General features: G+C 36.5%; 1 protein-coding gene and 2 long non-coding RNA genes across 4 annotated transcripts in view; 2 read left to right on the top strand and 1 right to left on the bottom strand.

Annotated features, from left to right (window-relative positions):
* LOC131810832 (uncharacterized) overlaps nucleotides 1-23,730 on the top strand; it is a 227,235-nt gene extending 203,505 nt beyond the window's left edge. Inside the window, exon 5 of the long non-coding RNA XR_009345734.1 lies at nucleotides 22,609-23,730. This is a non-coding gene — a long non-coding RNA (uncharacterized LOC131810832). The remainder of the gene's footprint in view (nucleotides 1-22,608) is intronic.
* The window catches only part of RIT2 (Ras like without CAAX 2), a 386,580-nt gene that overhangs the window by 21,232 nt on the left and 339,785 nt on the right, over nucleotides 1-25,563 (bottom strand). The gene's annotated exons all lie outside the window — the stretch shown is intronic.
* On the top strand, nucleotides 19,741-20,745 carry LOC131810833 (uncharacterized). The gene is made up of 3 exons (XR_009345735.1): nucleotides 19,741-20,027; nucleotides 20,168-20,370; nucleotides 20,558-20,745. It is a non-coding gene; the product is annotated as an uncharacterized LOC131810833 (long non-coding RNA).

Raw genomic sequence — 25,563 nt, 5'->3', positions numbered from 1 at the left:
GAATACTCTTTCACTTCCTCTGTTGTTTTCTTCACCTTTCTCCTTCATAGTCTCTTAAATTTCTTTTCTTCAATTTTCTTATTCTCTAACTTTACCTTTTCTTTTCATCCTTGTCCTTTAGATCTTACCAGCCAACATTCTGCTAATCCCTTGGGTTTTTTGTTTGTGTTTGTTTTATTTTTGTTTGTTTTTTGACAGAGATATCACAAGTAGGCAGAGAGGCAGGCAGAGAGAGAGGAGGAAGCAGGCTCCCCACTGAGCAGAGAGCCCAATGCGGGGCTCAATCCCAGGACCCCGGGATCATGACCTGAGCTGAAGGCAGAGGCTTAACCCACTGAGCCACCCTCCCTAGGGTTTTTTTTTTAAGTAATTCCCAGACTCTTTTCCATGAACTGCTGGTTGATCCCTCAGACTGAGTATGATTTCTCCCTCTTTTTAAGTCCCTAAGCATTTGGTTTTCGTCACTCTGTCTTTCATTATGATTAATATTCCTTTTACTCGGTACCAAGGGTAAGTTTCTTGGGCACACAAATAGTGCTCCTTTCTCCTCTCTGTCTCCTACACTTGGAATCATCTTCAAATTGGCTCCAAAACTGACTTCTATTATTTCCTAAAACTGTTTATTAAATTCTCCCCTCCTCCCAATTAATACAGTGTTTGCCTTAGGGATTCATTTTTTACCCTTTCTTATTGTATGTGGCTATCAACACAACCTAAATTTGGTCTTGTGGTCAGATCTTGGTCTTTCACAGTGACATCTAATTCACCAAAGTTCCCAATTCCTTAACCAGTTGTGATTTGTCTAAGTGCAAGCCATGCTAAGTGGACAGGTAGATCATGAAATCATGGAATCATAGACATAAGAGATAATTAGTGTTGTAAGGAAGTCAGACATCATTGCTTTTACAGCATTCCTGTGAGATGGGGCACAGAGACTTTTTATAGACACTTCCAGTGATGAGTTTATTCATATATCAGAGAATCCCAGGCTATGATGTGTATCTCTCACTGGTTAAAAGTCCATACCATTAAGAAGAAAATGTCTTCCCTAGATTTCCTATCTCTTATCGTAATTCTGGCCTTATAGAAATATTCAGAATACAACTTCCCCTCCACTGCCTTTTCTTCCATGTGACAGCTCCTTTAATACTGGAAAACATAAATGATGTCTTCTGCTTGTGGCTTTACCACTGACTGTATTCAGAAGATAGCACTGTCTTATTTTCAGAAGACAGTCTTCATCTTCCAGAATCTTAAACAACAACAACAGAAAAAAAAAAAAATCAAATCAGAAGAAAAATGAGCAGATGGTTCCATTTTGCTTTGTTCTTGCAGAGTAATATGTGACCCAAACAAAGGATCTATAAAACAGATAAATAGCAGCAACAACAATGAAACTTTTGTTATAGGATCATTACTTTTCTAACCACAGAGGATGCATAACTGCTTCACCACACCAGACATGAACCATTTTGTTTTGTTTTGTTCTGTTTTAATTATACTTGTTACTCCCTCTGCTAGGATAAGGGCAGATAGTTGGGCCACTACATTTTAATTTCTTTGATAGACAAGCAAAAATATAGGAACCTGAAATATGTCCTCTGCAATGGCATTATTATCACTGCTAGTGATACTTCCTAGGAGGAGATACTTCCGAGGAAATAGCTTCCTTTGGTGACTCATTCAAAAATACATACATCTTCTCTACAATTTAGCCTCTTATAGATAGTTGCAATGCATTTATTCATCTCCAATTAAACAACACACAGAATTTGTATACTGTAAATCCTCAGTACATATTTACTAAACTAGAATAGTTAAAATGAACATTAGCAAGAAGAGTCCTGTGCTGTATTTGTTTTTTGTGTGTCTAAGGTGGGCAACCCCAAATTGACAAAGAGGAAGGTGATCTGGATTAAACAAATAGTGCTCAAAAGGAAACCAATGGAATTTAGAAATGACATCTACACATGACTCTCGTTCTGTGGAGGTGAGCTACATTTTTGCTCTGCAGGGTAACATCTTGACCACACTGATTTGGACTCCAGTGTCCTTATCTATAAAATCAAGGGAAAGGATATCTTAAGGTTACTTCCACCCCAATGATTTCTCAAACTCCTTATTTTTTTCCCCCTTTCTCTTGCCATGCCTACCCACTCTCTATTTTGAATCAGTCTTTTCTTATGTTCCATTTCCAAGAATATCCACAGTGTTTACCCAGTTGCTAACCACTCCACATCCTCCATACCCTACCCATTTAAAAGTCCTTGAACTTTCTCGAATTCATCATTCCCTCTGCATAGATACATTTCCAAGGAATGTACCAAATCTGTTAAAAGTTTAACTTCCACTATCTTTGTAGTAAAAGATTAGTTTCACCTGCTACCCTGTGTATCTTCCCAGGTACTGTATGGGCTAGATACCTTTTTGTCCTCATAAATGACACTTCTTGAGAGTAGAAACTATCAAGTTCATTTTGTACTCTCAGAATTTAACCATAACAGGGATTTGATAAAGATTTATTAAATGAATTGGATTCATCAATAAAGTCACAGCATCACTAATGTTATCTTTTCTTTAGACTTGTGTAAGAGATTGCAATGGGAAAATCTATGACTGACCTTATTTCACTAAATCTGTGCTATCTCTGAGAAAGCTCTGAAGGATTACCATAAATAATTAAAACAAAGGCTCACTTACCAAACTAATTTTTGATGTAGCCTTATAGTTTTATTTCTTGCTAGCTGATTTGAGAAATTTGAGAGTCCATTCATCTAGCTATCTTGAAAAATTCTTATTGCCTTAATATTTACAGGTACTCAGTCATCATCACAAACATCACCACAAAGCTTCCTTGTGCCTATGTTTTCTTCTCAATGGGGGCTTGGAATATCCATTAATTTTGCCATTAGTTTCTGGATCTGATGCTTGCAATGCATAATGAATGCATTTACAAATTAGCAGAGTGAATATTTTGTAATTATGAAGGAAATTAATATTTTGTATCAAACGAAAAAAATCTTTCCATAATCAGGCATTCAATAACAAGAAATGTTGCTTATGCCTATGCATAAGATTTCAGAAGAGTAATGCAAATGATCCAATTCATGGACAATTTAAGTACAGTAAACTAACTTGGAAAATGTCTTCATCTTTTCTAAGACCAGTTGCCATACAGCCTGTCCTCATGAAAAAGGAAACATTTACTGTCTCTGTGAGGTATTTTACAACATTAAAATTCTGTTTGTGGCTTTTGTAAACCTCCCCTGGAAAATTACAAGTGAGATTAAAAGGAACTCTGACAGCCTGGGGAGGAATTGATAGATGACCTGCCATATTTAAGACAGCCAGCTCTCTGCTAAGGTCAGCCCTCACATACTGAGAGGACACAAGCAAAAACACGAGGTCCAGGGAGAGCCAGGAGGCTGAAAGAACAAAGTGTGTTGACATCCGTGATCTCTAGTCCTGGCCTAAGGGGAAAGACTGTTCTCTTATGTATGTTTATATATACACTTAAATATTTACTTGCATATTTATTATTTATACAGGCACATAATTATATATACTTTTTATGTAATTTATGCATGATTTAATATATAGTATATTGTGTGTGTGTGTATCCACATGGGGGTAAAAAACAAAATGCAGTGATTTTTCCATGTCCTTGACTTATCCTTACAGGAGATTTCTGCCCTGCATCCTGATCTAGTAGAGTTTGTTGTACATTTACCTTTCTGAATGAGTTTGTCAGAATGATAGTGGGATTAGCCCAGGATAGATTTTGGTGGGGAGTTTCAACATTAACAAAAATCATCTAAATCAGGATGGCAGGCCCAAGTGCTGGTCTTGAGGCAGTCTAGCATTAAATTGCCCTCTGGTGCCTAAACCTGCCAGCCACCTGTCATTAGACGTTCAAGGTTTCCATGGATACCTCATCCTGAGTACAAGTGAAATGATAACTCTTCAGAAGCCCTTTACAAAACAGGATGGCTTGGAGTTAAGTGGAGGTTAGCCTAATTAGTGAGGGAATCAGGATTCTATGAATGGCTTCCAAAGCCCAGTTTAATTAAAAGTCTGGGCGCCTGGGTGGCTTGGTGGGTTAAGCCGCTGCCTTCGGCTCAGGTCATGATCTCAGGGTCCTGGGATCGAGTCCAGCATCGGGCTCTCTGCTAGGCAGGGAGCCTGCTTCCCTCTCTTTCTCTCTCTACCTGCTTCTCCATCTACTTGTGATCTCTCTCTGTCAAATAAATAAATAAAATCTTTAAAAAAAAAAAGTCAAAAAGGGATGATAAATAGGACACCTGGGTGGCTCAATTGTTTAGGTATCTGCCTTTGGCTCAGAGGTCATGATCCCAGGGTCCAGGGATCAAGCCCCGCATTGGGCTCCCCACTCCACAAAAGGTGTGCTTCTCTCTCTCTCCCTCTACCTACTGCTCTGCCTACTTGTGCTATCTCTCTGTGAAATAAATAAATAAATAAATTTTTTAAAAGGATGAGAAGTGAAATTGTTGAAGGCAGTAAAGAAAAATTTTAAGACTCAGATCTGATGGGATGCCTGGATGGCTCATTAGGTTAAGAGTCTGCCTTTGGCTCAAGTCATGATTCCAGGGTCCTGGGACCAAGTCCCTCATCAGGCTCCTTGCTCAGCAGGGAGCCTACTTCTCCCTCTGCCTGCTACTCCCTCTGCTTGTGCTCTCTCTCTCTGACAAATAAAATCTTTTTTAAAAAAATCTCAGATCTGATTGTATTGCTTCTCTAATATTGTTGAGTGATTCCATGATTCCATGCTATCTAAGACAGAAATCCCCAGGTTTCTGTTTTTCACAGATAAGGTTGTTCTTGTTTTGTTTTGTTTTTGATTAAGAATGAGGTAGGCTTCTGAAAGCATCTACAGAATGTAGGCCTTCAGTGATAGACATGTATTTTTGCCTGCCCAGATAACCTTCTCCCCCTTTTTGAAATAGTATCCCAATATCCCTTGGGACAGCTATCCTTTTTCTATTTATCAGCCCAATAATTTTGATGGGATTGACTCTACTTCTAACTCTAAGGGTAAGCAAATAACCCAGGCTTGGTATTCAGAGAACTACATCTCCTTACCTAAAATTTTGGTTGCAAAATTAAGTATGACCTAAGCAAGGTTAGCCACCCTCCTCCCTTGGAATTTCACTAGCACTATTCAGAAATAATCATGATAGAAATAGATAAGTTTGTGAAGTGCAAGTGCCTACCTAAGAATAATGTCAATAGAAAAGAAAAACAAAAATGGGAAGATTCTGATGATATTGTTAGGGGCTCTGAATCTAGTTACGCCTGAAGCTAACTGAATTGGGTTTTCCAGTTAAAGGACCAAATAAATTCATTTTTGTGTGTTTTGTTGTTGTTTGAACTAGTATGTATGGAGTTATATAAGAACTGAATGGGTTCTGACTAATATACTTGTCAAGTTTTTATTTCAGCAAGTATTATAAAATGATGTAAAGTATTACTGAGACTCCTTTCTGGTCCCCTGTGGTTATCAACAACTATAGAAATTACTCTGGAAAGAACCCACAGTTGGAAAAAAAGATAAATTTCAAGTGGTCAGGTTTAATGAGACCCTGATTCCTGGTGCCGGGCATTCATATTTTGCATCAAATTTCAGACTAGTTAAGTACTATTTTCTTCCAGAAATATTTTTAAAGAGACTAAAAAGAAAAAAAGGACATTAATTTTAGGTGTGCCAAGAAAACAGTGAGCAATACACCTTTTAGTTTTTCATCTCTTGTGTCTTAGGGGGCTACTCTGTGATTGCTTGTAAAATATGTATCTGTATCCTATTTCCTAGCTGGACCCTTGGATGTTTTCTGAACTGCAGAATATGCCAACATGCTGAGAGCCATTGGACTATGGGAATTTAACCTTATGGAACGCACAGAAAAATGTTATGCATTGGGAACTCCAGTCCTGATTTCTCTGGAAATCAGGATTCCACAGATCCAAGGCAGTCCTAGCTGAGATCCCTAGTCTATTGTGTGGCCTAGATTAGGTTTGGGAAGAGATTTCAGTTTCTAGTTGGCCAGAGACTGTCCCAGAGAACCAAGACGTGTGTCTGAGAGATACTAAGGAGATGACTGTATAACAAAAGGAAAGAAGTATAATTGCAACATTTGACCTCCAGTGTTAGAATTATTTCAAATCACCTGAGCATTGTATGACACACTAACATAGAAGAGATAATCTGGGTCCTTGTCAATGTCAAAGACCAACCTGTAGGGTAGTCCCTATATCCACAGCCAGCAGAGAAATCACAGTGACCTAGAACAAGATACCAATCCCTTCTAATTCCCTTTCTTAAGGCTGATAGAATGGGGAAGGAGAAAGTAAGGTGAATTAGCCTTCCCTTCCTTCAGCATGAGTCTCATTCTGGATTTGTGTGAAACCTCAGCCCAGGCTTTTGAAGATGGAACTCTAATCCATACCGTGGCAAACCATTACACCTAGATTTGGTTAAATATTTACCTAAATTAGGATAGCCTTAAACAAGAACTGATTAAAAAGACCAAAAAACAAAACAAAACAAAAATCGACTTTGTATTTTTGACAGAGAGCACAAGTAGGCAGAGCAGCAGAGAGAGGGAAAAGCAGGATCCCCACTAAGCAGAGAGCCCAGTGCAGGTCTTGATCCCAGGACCCTGGGATCATGAGCTGAGCCAAAGGCAGACACTTAACTAACTGAGCCACCCAGATGCCCCCAGAATTGATATTTTTTGGAAGGGATAAAGATAGTGTTAATTGGAATATTAAATTTCCTACTTTCCTATGCCAGTTTACAGTGGGCAGGGACTTAAAAAGAGTAGATTTCAGTTATGTCTCTGAGTTGAGACTGCTCAATACAATTTTCCCATCCAAGTATAGACACTAAAAGAAGAATGAAGAAAGGAATGGGGTGGGGCAGGAAAAACTAAACCTATTATTATCATCAGTTCATTAAAGAAGTTCATTTTCAAGGCAACATACCAAATGAGGTGGAAAGAACTAATATGAAAATAAAAGCTGTCATTTCATATAGGGTAAGTGTGAAAAATCACCTGCATGGTCCTTTTTTTCTCCTCTTTCATAGAAAAATGGTGTCAGTTTCGTTATGGACTGACATTTGGACACAATACAAACTTGCATGACACTTTTTTGATCCCTGCCTATTTACCTTTTCAGAACCATCTCTCACTTTGCCCCTGGACTCTTGGCTCAAGTCATGCCAAATAATAAAGATTTTCTTGAATGTGATTTGTCTCCCCTTCATCATTTTTGGCCTTGCTCTTCTTGCAATTCCCTTAACTGGAATTGTCTTTCCTTACTTGTTGGACTTAACAACTAATAACATATATCAAGGCAGAAATGAAATGTCAGTTACACTATGATGCTATCCTTGACCCCTCCGAGATGAGTTAGAAGTTTTCTCTGATGTACTTTGTGCCTTCTTCTACGTAGTATTTATCACATTTCTTTCCATATTTGTTTTCATAACTTGAAATTAAGTTCTTTGAAGACAGGGAGTAACCTAATGTAGTGGTTATAAGCATGAATTCTTATACTAAGAGTTCCAATGAAATGCTGTAAACATTGTTGAGATCCTTGCTCAGGCACTTGCTAGTTAGTGGCATTAGGCAGGCTATTTTAGTTATCTGAGCCTCAATTTATCTGTTATCCATTTTTACCCAGAATTCAGCATAGTGCTTACCATATTATATACATATAGATTATTAAAATTATGGGTGAATATACTTCAACAAATACATTGAAGTTAATTAAGAAAAACTTCACATTGGATAAGAGGAAATGTCCTTAAAAAATCTGTGAAATTTTGTTTCTTTTCCAAGTGGAATTATATTATAGCTGATAGAATATAGCCTACCTAATTGAGTTTGGTGCTTACTGACTGGTAGCAATGTGATTCTGGGTATATTTGTCCCTCAAATGTGAGCTATATTATAGTGAAAAGAATTACACTGACCTTTTGTGTAAGACAGGAATTAGAAATATTGACACGTTTCCCTTGGCAACCTTTTTAATGACTGTCAGTCCATGTATGACATGTTAACGTGGCATTTATACTAGGTCCAAAAAATACAAAATAATAAAAATAGGGTCATTGGATGATGGTGGCAGAAGAAATTCCATTGAGGTTAGTCAAGGAACTAGAAAGTGAAGGCGGTTTGGAAGTTATCCAGTTATAGAACTTGGGATCTCCGGAAATGAAGTGACTTGTCCTAGGTCACACAGCAAATTAATGACAGAGCTAACCTGAGCCCCCATGTTCAATACTTAATGACACAAACAGAACATAATGAGTGCTTCCTCTTGCCTCAGATTGCTCCTTGGAAATCAGTTTCTTTAGAGGCAGAAAGTACCTGTCGTTGACACAAATCTCCTCACTGTTTTCAATGGCAGAGTTTTCTGAAATTGCTTTCCCCCTCCCAAAACAAGTATCTTCCTCCTGAATTTTATTTCTTTACTTCCAATATATCCACCTCTTGCTTAACCATGTGAAGGCCTCTCTCAGCATCACCCTCAAGTCTCCAACCTTTTATTCTTTGATACAGAAATCCTACAAATTTCTAAGCCTCCTTTAAATATTCAGTTCCTGTCAGATAAAATTATTCAAACCTTCAAGTTGATTATTGGCAATTTCAGCTGGATCCTCAATCCTTGGCAACCATTTTTTTGCTTTTTTTCTGTGGCTGTCCCCCCTTGTATTTTATGTAACTGCTTGACACATTCCTGCTGTCTCAGAGCCAGCTGCTTCCACCATCCACCCCAGAAGATTACCTGCCCTTCGACTTCCCAAAGAATATAAATGGACTGGGCAAAAGCTCTCTATTTTCTATCATCAAACGTCAGAGTTTGGACTCCATTGTTTCTTTGTTAGCCCTCTTTAAATGCTCATTTTTTTAAAGGCCAATTTTCACACTTGACCTATGGATTTTACTCCTTTTCATTTCCTTCAGAAATTAATCCCTCTTATCCTCAACTTTTTCATCCTTTTATCTTCTTTCCTTCACCAAATAAGTGGCACTGTAACTTCTATATTTGAAAAATTTTTTTACTGGTTGATTTTTATTTCCTCTGGTCACTGTTTAGCTTCTCTCCTTTTCCCAGTTTGATTTACTCAAAGAACAATCCATGCTCATATACTATCCATAGATCAACTTGCTAAAGGTAGGTATCTGCTTTACCTCTCCACTGAAACTTTTCTGACAAAAATAAAGTTACTCACAAATAAATGGAAAGGTGTCTCATGTAAATGGATTGGAAAGCTTAATATTGTTAAGATATTAATGCTTGCCAATTTAAACATCCAACTACCATCTACCAATACTAATGATGCATTTTACATTGTGTGTATACACCATGTCTTGCTTATCCGTTCATTTGTCCATGAACATTTGGGTTGCTTTTACCTTTTAGTTATTGTGAATAATGTTGCTATAAACCCGGTGTACAGATATTTCTTCAAGATCCTATTTTCAATTCTTTTGTGTATATGCTCAAAAGAGGGATTTTTGGATATGTTAATTCCATCTACCAATATCCATCTACCAAACTCCATCTATCAAAATCCATCTACCAATACTAATGATGCATTTTACAGAAAAAGAAAAATTCATCCTAAAATGTATGTGGAATCTTAAGAGGTGCCAAATAGCTAAAATCATCTTGAAAAAGAGCAGTAAAGTTAGAGGTCTCATATGTCCAGATTTCAAAACTTATTACAGAGCTACAGTCATCCAAACAGTGTAGTACTGGCATAAAGACAGACATATAGACCAATGGAGTAGAATAGAGATCCCAGAAATAGACTCTTATATATATGGCCAAATGATTTTTGACAAGAGTTGCAAGATCTTTCAGTGGAAAGGATGGTCATTGAAACAAAAGACATTGGGAAACTGGATGTCATCTGCAAAACAAAGTTGGACCCTTACCTTACACATGCACAAAAATTATCTCACAATGAGACAAAGTCCTAAAAGTAGGAAATAAAATCCTTAGACAAACACAGGAGGAAAAGCTTTATGACATTGGATTTGGCAGTTTCTTGGATATAACACCAAAAGCACAGGTAATAGGAGAAAAGAAATTAAATTGGACAGTGTCAAAATTTTAAAATTCTGTGCAAAGACATAATCAACTACATGAGAAGGCAACCCTATAGGAGAAAATATTTGGAAATTATGTATCTGCTAAGGGATTAACATCCATAATAAATAAAGAACTCATTCAATTCAATAAAAGACAAGCAAACAACCTGATTAAAAGATGGGCAAATGACTTGAATAGATATGACCAATAAGAACATAAATAGTTACTCAACATCACTTATCTTTAGGGAACTATAAATCAAAACCACAATGAGATACCACCTCATACTTATTAGGATGACTACTAACAAAAAAAGAAAGTGTTGGCAAGGATGTGGGAAAACTGCATCTTTTTTTTTTTTTTAAGATTTTATTTGTTTATTTGACAGACAGAGATCACAAGTAGAGAGGCAGGCAGAGAGAGAGAGAGGGAAGCAGGCTCCCTGCTGAGCAGAGAGCCCAATGCGGGACTTGATCCCAGGACCCTGAGATCATGACCTGAGCAGAAGGCAGCGGCTTAACCCACTGAGCCACCCAGACACCCATGCATCTTTTATACATTGTTGGTAGGAATTAAAGTGGTACAGACACTGTGGAAAATAATATAGCAGTTCCTCCAAAAATTAACATATGACTCAAAAATCCCTCTTTTGGGTATATACACAAAGGAATTGAAATAGGATCTTGAAGAAATATCTGTACATCCTGTTTATTTATTTATTTATTTTTAAAGATTTTATTTATTTATTTGACAGAAAGAGATCACAGGTAGGCAGAGAGGCTGGCGCAGAGAGAGAGAGAAAGAGGGAAGCAGAGAGCCCGATGTGGGACTCAATCCCAGGACCCTGAGATCATGACCTGAGCCGAAGGCAGCGGCTTAACCCACTGAGCCACCCAGGCACCCTGTACATCCTGTTTATAGCAACATTATTCACAGTAACTAAAAGGTAAAAGCAATCTTAGTTTTAAAAAAAAAATCTCTGTAGTATTTTTGACTACTACTCTTCTTATAAATTCCGTCCTCCACTGTATTTTGTGAAATATGATTCTCTTGCTTTCCTGCTGGCCCTTTATCTTCTTCCCATACACTAAGGATATGTATTGCCCAGAAATTTATACTCAACCTCTTAATACTAGTAGTACTGTCCTTGGGCTTGAGTGACCAAGGCCTTTGCCAGGTAGTCCCTGCCCTACAAAAGGGCCTTCTTTGGCCCTCCTCTGTTGACATCCATCTACATAGGGCGAATAGGTCAAGATTAGCTACTAACCTGGATTCCATACCTTTCTACAATTTCTTATCTGGGACCCTGGAATTACTTGCCATGGTGGTCTTAAATTTACTTCCTGGGCCTCATCTCTAGATCCATTCTCCCCATCTTCCCTTTTCCAGTAAGCATACACACCTGTAGAGGGAGGTGGTCACTTGGTGGCTGTCTGAGGGAGACGGAGTGTGAGGGGGTAAATAGAGTTTGGATATGTGGGTAGAAGGTCTCTTGAGATAAAGTACAAAGTCCTAGATAAAAAGAAAGTATGGAGCTTGACCTTGAACCCTGCAGGGGCATTCATTTTTACTCTTGACCAGGCAAGGTCAAGATTACTAGAGACAGACCTGACTGTATACATTCCCTAGACACATTTATTCACCCCCATATTTTAAAATCCCACCTGCTTGCAAGGTAACATCTGTTGCCTTGAAGCAATATTCCCTCTGCTAAATTCGGACATGAATTTCTCATTGCCCCCCTGAATATATCCACATGGATTTCCCCTACTCTCAAAATAAAGGTCTAAAAATAAATTCAGCACACCCCTTTCTCACAAACACATTTCCCACTCCCTTGTGCTACTTTATTAATAGCAAACCAGCTTCCTAGTGATTCATTGTAAATCCTTATTTCTCCTTCACCCCCAACATGCAACTCAGTTATTAATCATGTCCCATTATATCCCAGGAATACCAAATGCAAAGTTCATGAACTATTGTGATACCTTCAGGAATAGGAGATAATGATGGATTTTTAGAAGCCAGCTGAATTTTACCCTTTTCATGTAAAAGCCCATGTGGCTATTGAGGCATAACCTGTATAGGATAAAAAGGTGTTTATAGCCACCAAAAAACAATTGGGATCATTAAGGAAAAACCGATTCAAAGTAAAAGTGAGCAAATTTTCCCATTGAAGGTGTCCATCAGAACGAATGGGGTTCATGCTATTCCCAAAGTATATATTTGGAGCTGAAAGTATTTGAGAAAACAGCAGAAGCAGGAAGTCCACTCCAACATTTCTCCCACAGCTATCCCTGACATAGATCTAATACCCTCATGTGAAAGGTGCTCTTCCTCGACTTGGAGAAAAAGAATATTCTTCTCCTCAAAGACAAAAGGACACTGAGAGGAATCCAAACAAACAGGACTTGCATTGTTTCCCCCAGTTCATTTCAGAGTCTTTAACCTATCCTATTCCTCCATGACTTTCCACTTCTCATCAAACCCAGCATAAAAACACTGAGGTCTATTTCTTTTGGTCTTGATTTCCTTAGGAAGTCTCCTATGTCATGCAAAACTTATATTAAATAAGTTTGTATGCTTTTTTCCTATTAATTTGTCTTTGTCAGTTTAATTTTGAGACTAAGGTAGAGATCCTAAGAAGGTCAAAGAATACTTTTTCCTTCCCTACAGAACCTAACACTAAATTTGCTTATATTAATTCATAAGCACTGGCCTTCAAGGAAAGTGGATTGGGGGAGGGAAGAGGAGGATAGTTGGAAGGATGTTTGTCTTTACCTTTGGGATGCACTCTGTACATGCTGTTACCACACACCAGGACTAGGGCCACCTGGGAGAGCCATGGGTCTGGGTAAAGGGTCACGAGAAGAGAACAGACATGTGTCTTTAAAATTCTCCTCTGGTTTGACATGACTTATCCTCTGAAAAGAGCCACATCTGTACGCAGCATAAAGAAGTCCTGTTTTTTAATACACTTTAAATATCTACTCATCCAAGGAATAGTAAAATTGTTTTTTAGACCCCTTCTGTGCAAGGCAAAGGGTAAATATTGGTGTTTTCTTAATAAATATTTATGTGCATGTAAATAAGTAAAAGTCTTTAAAACTCCTGATATTTATGAACTGATCATAAAGTTTGAGGCAGACCTGACATCTCTGACTCCCTGAGAAAAATAGATCGAAAGGAAATCAATTCAAACCAAAGTAACAGAAGGTAGCTCTTTGTGTATGCTTGGAATAAATGAGAAAAGCAGAGCAATGGATTGACAATTTAAGATATGAATATCAGGGATATAAACTGGTGGATAAGAAAAAAGTTTATTTTCTAGATCTTGGGCATGGCAAGCTAAGGTATTAACGATGGCAGACTATTGTAGTTAGCCCATACAGAGATAAACCAACTGAAATATGTCCTTTTTAAAGCAAATTAGTGCAAGATCGGTGCTATATGCTTGATGAACAAAATCAGATACAGTCCCTGCCCTCAATGAATCTAGATTCACTGTGTAGAACACACAGTAATTAATTATTCAATTTAACATAAAATAACAATGATTGCTATGAAAGATGATTGAAGTTTTAATGAATACAAACATTTGACTGTATCCTGTCAATTAAGGCAGAGAAATGAGCCTGAAGAAGTAATAATTGAGTAGATGAGGACAGAGCGGTTGGCATTAACTAGATTTCCCATGTTTATCTCTGTCACATGGAAGCTGGATTAGTCCTCTGTGGTATTCTTAAATATTTTAAAATAGAGGGAAGTACCTCCTTTCATTTTATTTGATTTTTCTGTAAGTTCTAAAGGCTACATGAAAGACTTTGTGGAAAATCTTGGACCTGGCATGCATGAGGAAGTAATAGAATTGATAATTTTACCAATGCTTGAAAAGCAATTAATCAGTGTCATTAGGAGCCAATAGGTTAGCACTTCCTTTAAACAAAGTTAGAAAGGCATTTCCAAGCTCATAGAACTTAAGAGAAGGAGAGTAATTCAGACCGTTTACAAAGGATTTTCTCTCCTTGAAGTTTCAATTCAGGACTCATTCTGTTTCAACGTCTACATATTTAAATGGCAAACTGAGTGGAGTTGATTTTACTTGACTCCTTTTTCTAACGGCATGGGCTACTTAGCTGGGTCATTTGCTCAGACGCTATCTAATAATTTGACTGTAGGGCAGAAATCACGAAGAGAGGCCAGAAAGAGGATTTTTTCCTCCTTTTCCTTGGAGAGTAGCATGTTCCCTCCATGCCCTATAAATTGACAACATCATTCCACTGCCTGTGAAAAGCCTGGGCCTGAGCCCAGAAGACAAAGCACAGAAACACCACAATTCCATCTTTTCCCTAGGCAGTTTCTATGTCGTGCAGAGACATATGGTCAGTCACTTAACAAGACATTTTCTTTACATAGAATCAAGTGTTCAAATTGCCTAAGATTTTTTTATTAACCCAAACCAAATGACTAATTGGACACCATGGAGATACAACCTTATTCTGTTTGTTCGTTTTTTAATATCGATATTAGCATAAAATAGGAAAATCTGATGTCTAACTAGGTGTCATTTTCCCACAAGCAAACATTTTTTAAATGAGAAGCTCAGAGTAGATTCTGAAATTTCATGATCTTTGGCCTGATAGAAACACAAGCACAACCATGACCATATGTATGTTTTTCCTCTAAGTTTAGATGCAAAAATATGACAGCAGAGACTGAGACTTAAAAATTGTACTAGCTTTTGAGTACTTAGCATGTTCCTTATTTATATTTTTCTCACTGCAAAAGAAACAAGAAAAGATATTTTTGTTGAGAAAATCAACTTATGGTAGGTTAGAATAGGCAAGATTATGTTGTAATCATATACACTGTAAATCTCAGTGGTACCAAGTAACGGAAGTTTATTATCTACACCAAATATTTATCACAGATTGCCTGAGGACTCTGCATATTGTATTCACTTAGGGACACTACCTATTCAAATAGCTACCATCTTTAATAAGGTCAGTCACCATGCTCAAGAGAAAATAAAGAGTTCTGGAGAGCCTCAAGGTAGCAATCAAATGCTTTAGACTATAAGTGACACATATCATCCCACTTAAAATTCACTGGTTAGAACCAATCATATAGCTCCATTCAAGCATAAGGAAACTGTCCAGAAGGCAAAGATCCGAGTATATTTTGTAGACAGTATTAATGATTACCATACCCTCTTAGGAGGAAACTGATAGATTTCTGATAGGGACTGATGAGCTTCCTCTTTGCTCAATTTTTCAAAACTAGTTTAGAGACAGAAGAAACCTAATAAAGTGCATGCGCGCGCGCGCACACACACGTTTCTACTTTCTGTTCTTCTTCCTAATGCTACTCAGTAGAGAAATAAGTATAACATTTAAGGCAGCAAATGATGTGGTGAAAACATGAGAGATGCCTTAAAGGCTCAAAGGTAGGCTCAGCTTACTTTGGTAAGGAAAATGAACAGCTGCCAGTGTGCTGACTTTTGGGGTATATTGTAAAGCAGAGTAGAAGAGGGAGTGAACAGAGAGGAAGGGTAAATTCTGAAGAAAGGTTTTTCTAGGTCTTAGGAAAATATAAGCATACGAACAGTTGAAAAAGAGAAAATCAAAAAGAGAAACTGAGGATAAGAATAGACAATTTTTATTAGATTATTTCATTTTTTCAGTCATTCAACAATAATTTTCTGGTCTATTGATAGGTGTTAGCCCCATAGCTTGCTCTGGTTGTGGAATATATAAGATGTACTCAGTCTTGTCTTCATAGAACTCACTGATTCATGGAAGTGATACCAACACCATCATGATAATCTTTAACCTTGAGTACTTATTACAAACTCACTCTGTGTTCATTAAAAATTATACAAGAAAGTAGAAAATTACAGTTTTAAGTGATTCTTATCAAATACCTTATTTAATTCTTAAAACTAACAACAACCTTATGAGGTAGTGCTATTATCATGCCCATTTATAGATAAAGACGTTGAAAGCTCAGAGAGGATTAGTAATTTGATGAAAGTTCCAAATAGAGTCTAGATTAAAATCTAAGGATTTTGACTCTATATCCCACACTCTCAATTATTGATTACAAAAAAAAGATAGCAAACATAAAGCCCTATGCAGGAATTAAGTGTGATGAGAAGCCACAGGGAGGAGATTAAAAAGAGAAGTGATATTATCAGAGTCACAATTTCAGAAAGATCAATAGGTATGTGAACAGACTCACTGGGAATCTATGGTAGAAAAAAAAAAAAAAAGAGAAGGAATCTATGAAGTATAGCAGTTCAGGATAATGGTAGAAAACGTAGTGGAAAATGGTCAGATTTGACTTTGAATGTATTGCCCCTGGGTTGCATGTGAGTTTAAAGAAAAACTAGGGATTGTTCCTAAACTTGTGGTCTGGCTAATTGGATGAACAATGTACTATTCACCCACTATTATTTACCAAAATGAAAAAGCATGAAAGGAAAAGTTTTAGGGGTAGGACAAATACAGATGTTGTTTGTAAATCTTTAAGTTTGAGATACTTATTATTCCAATGGAGAAGAGATGCTAGTCTGGCAGTTGAAAATACACCTCTGGATTCCAAAATAAAGAAAAATAAGGGTGGAGACAAAAATTTACGATTCAAAGGTAGACAGTATTTAGGCCTTGGTCCTACTTCTTTGAGTCTAAGTAAATCCCTGGGACTTTCCACATTTGCACATCAGGAAAGGTAGAAGAACAAGTAAAGGAGACTTGTAAACAGTGGCCAATAAAATAATAAGATAACCTGGAGAATGTAGAAACCTAGAGGCCAAATGAAAGATGCTTCAAGTTACAAAGAAAAAAAAAAAAACCGTGATCATTAGCTCATGTTGCTTATAGGTCAAGTAAGGGAGTATTAAGAGCTAAGCATGAGATTCAATTCAGTTATGATGGACTTCATTGGCAATATTTTTATTATCATTTAGTTAGAGATCATCCATCACTTCTGATTGGTTGGAGATTTCAGAAACAAAGCCTAGTTCATTCTATCTGTGGAATGCAGTATTAACAAAAAATTGAATTTTCACCATTTACCCCATCAAAGAGGCTGGCTAGATAGAAGAGAAGGTATTCTCCTAGAACTATATCCTTGCCAGAAAGAATGTCTGGTTATTATGTGAACACTATAAGATGAAGTTCATTACAAACATTGAAAGCTAGAATCTAGAAATAATAGCAAATTCTAGTGTAGTATTCAGGCATTAAAATAGAACTATTATAGGAAGCATACACTACATCATCTTTAAGTACAAAATAATCATAGATAGACAAAATATATTCTATAAAATGATCACCAGTAAATAAAGAACAGTGGCCCCATTCTAACTCTGACTTTACTTTTTCTCTTATTGATCTTCATTTGCAAATTGGTTTTCAGGAAAACTTTTTTTGGTCTGTCCTACAGTGACCATCAAGAACTTGCTATTCAAAGGCCTCAAGTTGCCTGTGACTGGCTGATGTGCTTTTAAGAGCAGAGGCACAGAGAGAGACTGATGTATACATGTATTCTAAAATGCTATCATTAAGCCCCTTAGTTAATTAGGTCTGGGCTGCTCCCTTCAGCAGTCAAAGCAGGAATTATATGCTCATTTTCTCTCTCATAGTGTCACCAAAAAAAAAAAAAAAAAAAAAAAAAAAAAAGGAAAGAAAGAAATCTTTACAGAAAATATGGCAGCTCCAGATGGTGAGTTTCTGTCAATTAAGAGAACAGATAATTTTAGTTAACCCTTGGAAATCTCACTGACAGTCATTTCTCCTCTCCTCTTCATGTGTAAACTCTGTAAAATGTCCTCAAGTGTGATCACTAATGATTACTTGTACAAAAATATATACTGGACTTACCACAAAGACCTTTTTCTAAAATATACAGACATAGATTAAAAATGACATTTATGAAACACCAAGAGATTTTTCCTGGTGAACAATTTAAATATATTTAGAAGTAAAAATGACAACACACATACATGGAGTTAGCTCACATTTGTAGAAGCCGTTCTTTTGCAAGGCTTCCCTCCCCACACCATGTCAATGACTCTCCATTCACCATCCCCAACCTATCTTTGCCTTGATGTCTACATTGCTTTCCCTTGAATCCTAGAGGCTACAGCTGCATGTGAGCATTCCAAATGTCTAAATCTAAATAGCCAATTTCTCATTTCATGCATTTCCCTTACTTATTTCTTGAGCATCTTAAAGCTTTTGAGCACTTCCACCAGAAAATGGGCAAAGACAGCACATACACACAAAGAGGCAGTATACATGACTGTAAGTTACAGCACTGAAAAAAAAAATGCCTCGGACAAGACATCCTTTATGATTCATTAAACTCCTTGACTGATTCATTTGACTTCTCTATGTAACTCCTTCAAAAAATATTAACACAAACCATACACATTGTAAAAATAAGAAGTTTGACTAAGATCTTTTTGGATTCCAAAGATCAAATTAAAGAATAAATTAACAAAACAATAGAGTATTTATTTTCAGAAATTTGCAATTGTAAATTCATTCTCCACCTTTTTGAGATGCAAATCTTCTACAATACAGGAATGTTTTCCTTAAGGTCCTGGGAGCCATCCCTTTGAAACATAAGAACTAAAAAGGATAGGTCCCCTGTCCCCCATCTCAGTGGAAGGGTAGGAGCCTGACTTCAATAAGCAGACCAATAGGAAACATAGATGGCCTAATCACACTGAACAGATTCCCTACCCCATCCTCCAGGTTGGTTGTTTTGTTTCTGTTTTTGTTTTTGTTTTTGTTCTTGTTTTCCTATTACCTTACCCCCTTGTTTAAAAACCCTCCCACCTTTTGTTTCCAGGGAATTAAGTTCATACTCTCTGCCTTATTGCAACGTCTTAGCCCCTACTGTAGTGGTCTTGGATACAGTCTTCCTTTCCATTTTTAACAAGTATCTAATGCAGTTTTTCTTTCATAGTATTATAGCAGGAGCTGAGAAAGGTGCAGAAGACATGCAAATACTATTATCAACGTACAGAGTTTATAATCTGTTTAATAAATTAAAATACACAAAAGAATTAATGAAAAAATAAGAGGAATAGAGGTTCTGTAAAAGAAGTCAATATGATTTGAAAATAGTCTATAAATGAAATCATTATTTAATGCCTATGTAAACCCAAAGGTAATATTGTCCAAAGGGCATCTCTGACTTTTCCATTGACTATTCTTTAACTTAAGCAGGTTACTTAATAATATCTGTCCATTCTTGGGGTGCCTGGGTGGCTCAGTTGAGCTGCTGACTCTTGATTTTGTCTCAGGTCATGATCTCAGGTTCTGCTTTGGGCTCTGAGCAGAGAGTCTGGCTGAGGACTTTCTGGGTCCCTCTCCCTTTACCCCTACCCTCACTTGCAAACTCTAAATAAATAAATAAGTCTTTAAAAGTGATAATATCTGTGCATCCTTTATCTATGAAATAGGGGGAGTCGCTGATTTACCTATGTTATGAAACTTAAAAATTGCCAATAATTACTGAGCACTTAGGATTGGGCAGGTGTTATATTCTAAAATGCCTTACCTGTTATGTTCTAAAATGCCTTACCTGTTCTAAAATGCCTTTGATTCTCACAACTGTAGGTATAACGGTTTTCATCTTTATTTTACATGGGAAGAAACTGAGGCACAAAGTTGATAAATATCTTGATCAAAAGTATCATCTCATGAATGGCTGTCCTGCAGTGAAAATCCAAGCACCAAACCCTACCACTTACTTAAATCTGTGAAAGTGCTTTCAAATCACAAAAGCCAAATAGATGGAAAATGAATAAATATAAAAAGAAATGAATGTCCGCCCTGAGAAAAACGAAAACTTAGTTGATTTCTGAAATTTCTCTGATTTTATGCATTCTGGTATGTGGGGAATAATAAACATAAACTCTATAAATTATAATTTCCTGTTCCACCTTCCAGTTTCTACATTCTAAAAGAACACAAATCTGTCTCTTTTTCTTACTTAAAATGCTGCTTAAATATCTATGCTCTTGGATCAGAAGCATCATCTCTCGTGAATGTTTTTCTTCATAATACTGAGAAGGACAGATGGGAATTCGTGCCTTCTCTCCACTGAAAGCAACAGGGAGAAAGCCTTGGAGCTGTGAACCCTTCCTTTTGTTTACTCTGCCTGGCCACCCGCCCATCGCAGCCTCTTGGATCTCTCCCGGAGAGCTTTGATGGCAGCTCTTCTGAAGGTCAGGTCTGTGCTCCACACATCTGTCACTATATTCCTTGTGATTTTCAGGCAGAAGACTGGTAGAATTGAGCTGGGTTATTGATAAATATTGATAGTTGTGTATAAAAATGTACCAGTGCATATGAGCTTGTTCTGATGTGGGAGGGATTTCTGTTCTCTTGACTCCTCTCTTCTGCTCTTTGCTTCTCAGTTATTTGCATACTCGTTAACACACATCCTGCAGGGCAAGCAAGGACAAGGAGAGCTATGGAAACTTAAATGAAACCATTCAGGTGGAGCTGTAAATAAGGATCCGATAGGACCAAGCTAGAAATGACAGACTTCTGCTGTTTGACTTTTGGTTGTGGGGCAATAAGGAATTTTCCTCTTTATATTGTTCTTGTCTTTTTTTTTTTTTTTTTTTTTTTTTTTTTTTTTTTTTTTTTTTTAATTTTTTTTTTTATTTTTTATAAACATATATTTTTTATATACATATATTTTTATCCCCAGGTCTGTGAATCACCAGGTTTACACACTTCACAGCACTCACCAAATCACATACCCTCCCCAATGTCCATAATCCCACCCCCTTCTCCCCAACCCCCTCCCCCCGGCAACCCTCAGTTTGTTTTGTGAGATTAAGAGTCACTTATGGTTTGTCTTGTATATTTCTCATAATTGTGAATAAAATAAACATAACACTTTGTAAATATAGTAAATGTTAGCTTCTTTTTTCAGTAAAGCATTAGCTATTCACTATCTTTGAAAATATGAGCAAAACATGCAGTTTCTCTATATGTTCATTATTGATTTTATCTGGATGCCAAGTATTGGATCAACCCTAGAAGTCTAGAAGAAAACCATTTAACCATCGATTCAACAGACATTAGTTGAGCTGCTCAAAAGTTGTCTCTTGCTCTTATAGATTATTTGTAGCATTAACAAGAACTACTGTTCATGTATTATTGAGTACAAACTTTCTAAGCACCTGATATGCTCCCAGTTACAAGTGGTACGTGATGTGGTACTCAGCTTACTTGAACTAAGTTGTTACATCAAAGAAGCAGCAAGATGACCCATCAAATCAATCTAGGTTATTTATCCTATATAAATTCTTACTCCTGCATATATTTGCTGCCTGGCTAGCAAGATGATTGATAGGTAGATAGGTAGAGGATACATGTATATAAGACAATAGTATTGTATAAATGTAAGACAGCTCAGATTAAAAAAAACCCAAGACCATACAAAAAAACATACAAGCTATAAAATGAGTGTTCTAAGAATGAGATTTCTGGAGATCAATGTTCATAGGGTGAGTCAAAGAAACTAAAAAGTAGATAAGGTATAGCAATTTTGCTTTCAAGCCTAACCATAATATGACCTCCCAGAGAATCTAAATGCTTCAGTTATAAGATGGACAGCCTTATATGTAGGGCTTAGGGGAAGTGGAATCTTCTCTGTACTCCTGGAGAAAAGTACAGACACAGATTAAGGAAGATTATTTCTAGGGAGCCAGGAAAGTGAATGATCCTCAGGAGCCATAGACAGAAAGAAGGTGAGAAACAGGGCAGTCACCAGTACATACAGCCAGTCATAGATTATCAATCACCAACTAGTGCAACAGCAAGATTATTCCAGGAACTAAACTCGCACTTACAAAGACTATAGATTCTAGTATTTGGAATGTGTTTAAGTGTCATTCCTTTGGTTCTAAATATTAGTGCTTTACTAAATAAATGCTTTACTAAATAAATGCTTAACACACATCCTATAGGACAAGGAGAGCTATGTAAACTTAAATGAAACCAGATTCTAACCCTGCAAGTGGAATTAATTGTGTGACATGTATACATGTCACTCAAAATACCCAAGAAATTAAGAGGAATGTGAAGATTAGTGAGGGCTGGAGTGGCTGGGGGAGGCTTCATGAATGAAACGGAGCCTGAACTGGACATTGATGAATGGGCAGAAATGGACTGGCAGAGAGTGGTGAGGGAGAAATTAGGGCAAGAAAAATTCTAGGAGGAAAAGAATGAACGTGGCAATGACGGAATATCAAGGTAAGTAGAAGGAAACGAGGCTTTTTACATGGATTGATCCAAATTATAGTTGGCCCGTGCAATCTTAAATGCACTCCTGAATTCCAACTTCAGGAGTAACAAAATTATATGACTTACTCAACTCAAGTGACAAAATTTATTCTAGTTGAAGTAAAAATGTTGACTTTTTAGTTTTGGTTTTTTGTTTTAAATTTTGCAGGGGCTGAACAGAAAGGATGATGGAGTACACAGCTTGAGTGAGGCCTACATTGAAATGTATGTGTTCAGAGTTACATCAAGCACTATTTAGTTCTGCCTAAAGCCTTCCATGGGCAACTGTGAGGAGAAGAGTGGGTCCAAAGAGCGAGAAGAGGACACTCAATAATTCTTCCCTAGGTTTTCTCAAATATCAGGCAAGTCTCACAGAACACGTGACACTGTATTATCAATGCAGACTTCACATTAAGAATAGTTTATGTGTGAACATTTAATGGACAGAGACAAAAATGTCATATCTTCACATCCAATGGAAGGTGGCAATTCAGTTCTGGCAAGGTCATTTATTATTCCCTTTTGGGTAATATATTAAGGATATTTGTTCCTTAAATCTTTGATCAATCATAACTCCACATCCATGTACTCTTAGTTGTTCAAGGAAAACTTTCCAGGGAAGAACATTTCAAAGAATTAACACTGGCAAAGCCATATTTTCCTTGTTCACTACTCAATTAGGATGAATGTGGTTGTACATACACAATACATCCATAGTTATAAACTCCTATTTCACCTTATCATATCTTCCCAGACCCCTTTTGCGTATCTAAATTGTACAGTGTATATCTAAGTCTCTTAAAGCCAAACTCAATATATAGTCCAGCATAGAGCCTTCCTTGCCAATTCCCATCTTCACTAATCTCTCCCTCTAGAGATTATTTAACCTTAAAATAGAATGAAAGATTAAGGCAACAGAGCAGTATGGTTTATGAACTCAGGTAATGGATTTAGATAGACTTGAGTGTGGACCATTGTTCTGCTATTTTCTTTATGCTATCAGGCAAATTACTTAATCCCCCCTTAGCCTCAATTTTCTCTTTGTTAGAATGAGAACAAGAGCAATCCTCAAGAATGTTATATGAATTGAATGAGCTATTTTCCAATATGCTCTGCATGGTGCTTGACTGTAAACTCTCAATAAATATAAGATATCTTTGGTAATAGTGAAAATAATATTACTATTAGTCAACCAAAACAGAGGAATTTTTAAAAAATGGAATGACAATGTTTGATACTTACTGTGACTACAATGCTTTTTCTATCAATAAAAATTCTAGTTATCCTTTAATACTCTGTTCACATCTTACATCTATTATTAGGACTGTCTCAAGTACCTCAGTAACCATTATTCTCCTTTGAAATGTCCCACTATTCAGAGGAGGGTACACAAAATTTTAATATGATTTATTGAATACACAATGTGCTTTGAATTCCAACACACGTATGCTTGAAACCCTTCTCTAATTTCCTAGTCATGTATCATTAGATGAGTATCTCTCTTATTGGTCAAATACTTAGGACTTTCCAAATTCCAAATGGGAGGATCCAAAAGAAGTTTTAAGTTTGTAAAATAAGTTACATATTTGCTTTAACATTTAATTCTAAATTTAGTAATAGATTCAAAAGGAATTAAATAAGATAATGTACTTATTCTTTTCTCATATTTTATAAAAACGTATCTTAATTCTTCATAATCATCTTTGACATCAGTATCTTATAAATAGAAGTATTTATTAGGTCATTAAATACTGTTTTCCAGATCTGATTGAGACACGGCACTTTCAAAATTTCTGAAAAATGCAGCCAGTGGAAATTTTACTTCAAGTCTCAAGTTTTATTTGCAAAGCTTTGGCACAGTTGATTTTTGATTCCATTAGTTTTGTAGGAATAACTGGGATCCTAATGATTTACTGTATTGGTTTTCTAAGTGATTTTCAGAAGTTTTGTTTGTACTCATCCCCATTATTTGGAATCATTATTAAATTTAAGTTTAATTTCTTGGCATTAAGTGTTTTTCTGCACGATTTTATCTCTATAAATGTTTAACACTAGCTGTGACTGAGGTTTTTCAAGCTAGGGTGTCTTCCTCATATGCCATTTTCTTGTGAAAAGTAAGGAAATTTGAGAGATTACTCCAAATTTTGAGCACAACTGCAGAACTCAACCATAAGGCTATTCCTTTTTTAAGGGATAGTTTCATATCTGAGCATATGTGGAACTTACCTTCCTTGAGCATCAGCCATCTTACTTCTAAAATGGTGCTATCTGCATCTACAGTTAGGATCATTAACTAAATGAGATGGTGTGTAGAACACCTGGTATTGTGTCTAGCACATTTTGTCTTTTTTATACATTTTAGAATTATAAGGAATCACAATTATCATCAAAGAATACAGATGCCCGGATAATTTGCCCAAAGCAAGGCAACTAAAATGAGAAGCCAAGTTTCCCAAATCTATATTCAGCTCACCCTTGGGTAAGCATTTAAAATGCCTTTTTTAAACTGAATATACTATGGATGAGAGTAAATCATTTCAGAACTAGATTAGTGGAATACTAATTTGTAGCAAATTTTTTAAAAGATGAAAAGAGAGGTGAGTGGCCCCAATCTCTGGCATATGGGGGTTAAAAAAAATGTCAATGATCAGGAATTTGTCACAGAAATGTAACTGGCAAGGAGACAATACAGTGACAATTATGTTATCTGTTAGGACTTTTTGTTTGGTAGTTGCTTGATTCCTGCTAGTGTAAGTTTTAGGTTCCCAGTACACGAAAGATCTAAATTTATTCTGATCATGTTTGACCTTTCAAATAAGAAGAGTTTTCTAATCAAAATTGTTTAATTAGATATCTGCCTTTCATATGTACTATTATTTACTTGAGGCATTTAAAAATTGATTCAGTATTCCAGAAGTAAATATATTTATAGGAGAATTTTATATCACTGTAATTATATCTTTGTAACTAGTTGAGTATATGTTACTAATAGAAATTAAATTTACTCATTAAAATACATACATAACTATCAAAACACACAGATATTAAAATGTAAATGGATGTTTATTTAAATGTGTTTGCCTTTGTCTGCTGGTTAACACAGCAGTTTGGGAGCACATGTTTG

This window comes from Mustela lutreola, chromosome 11, assembly GCF_030435805.1.
Source record: "Mustela lutreola isolate mMusLut2 chromosome 11, mMusLut2.pri, whole genome shotgun sequence".
Lineage (NCBI taxonomy): Eukaryota > Metazoa > Chordata > Mammalia > Carnivora > Mustelidae > Mustela > Mustela lutreola.
This window is presented reverse-complemented; position numbering and strand designations above follow the sequence as displayed.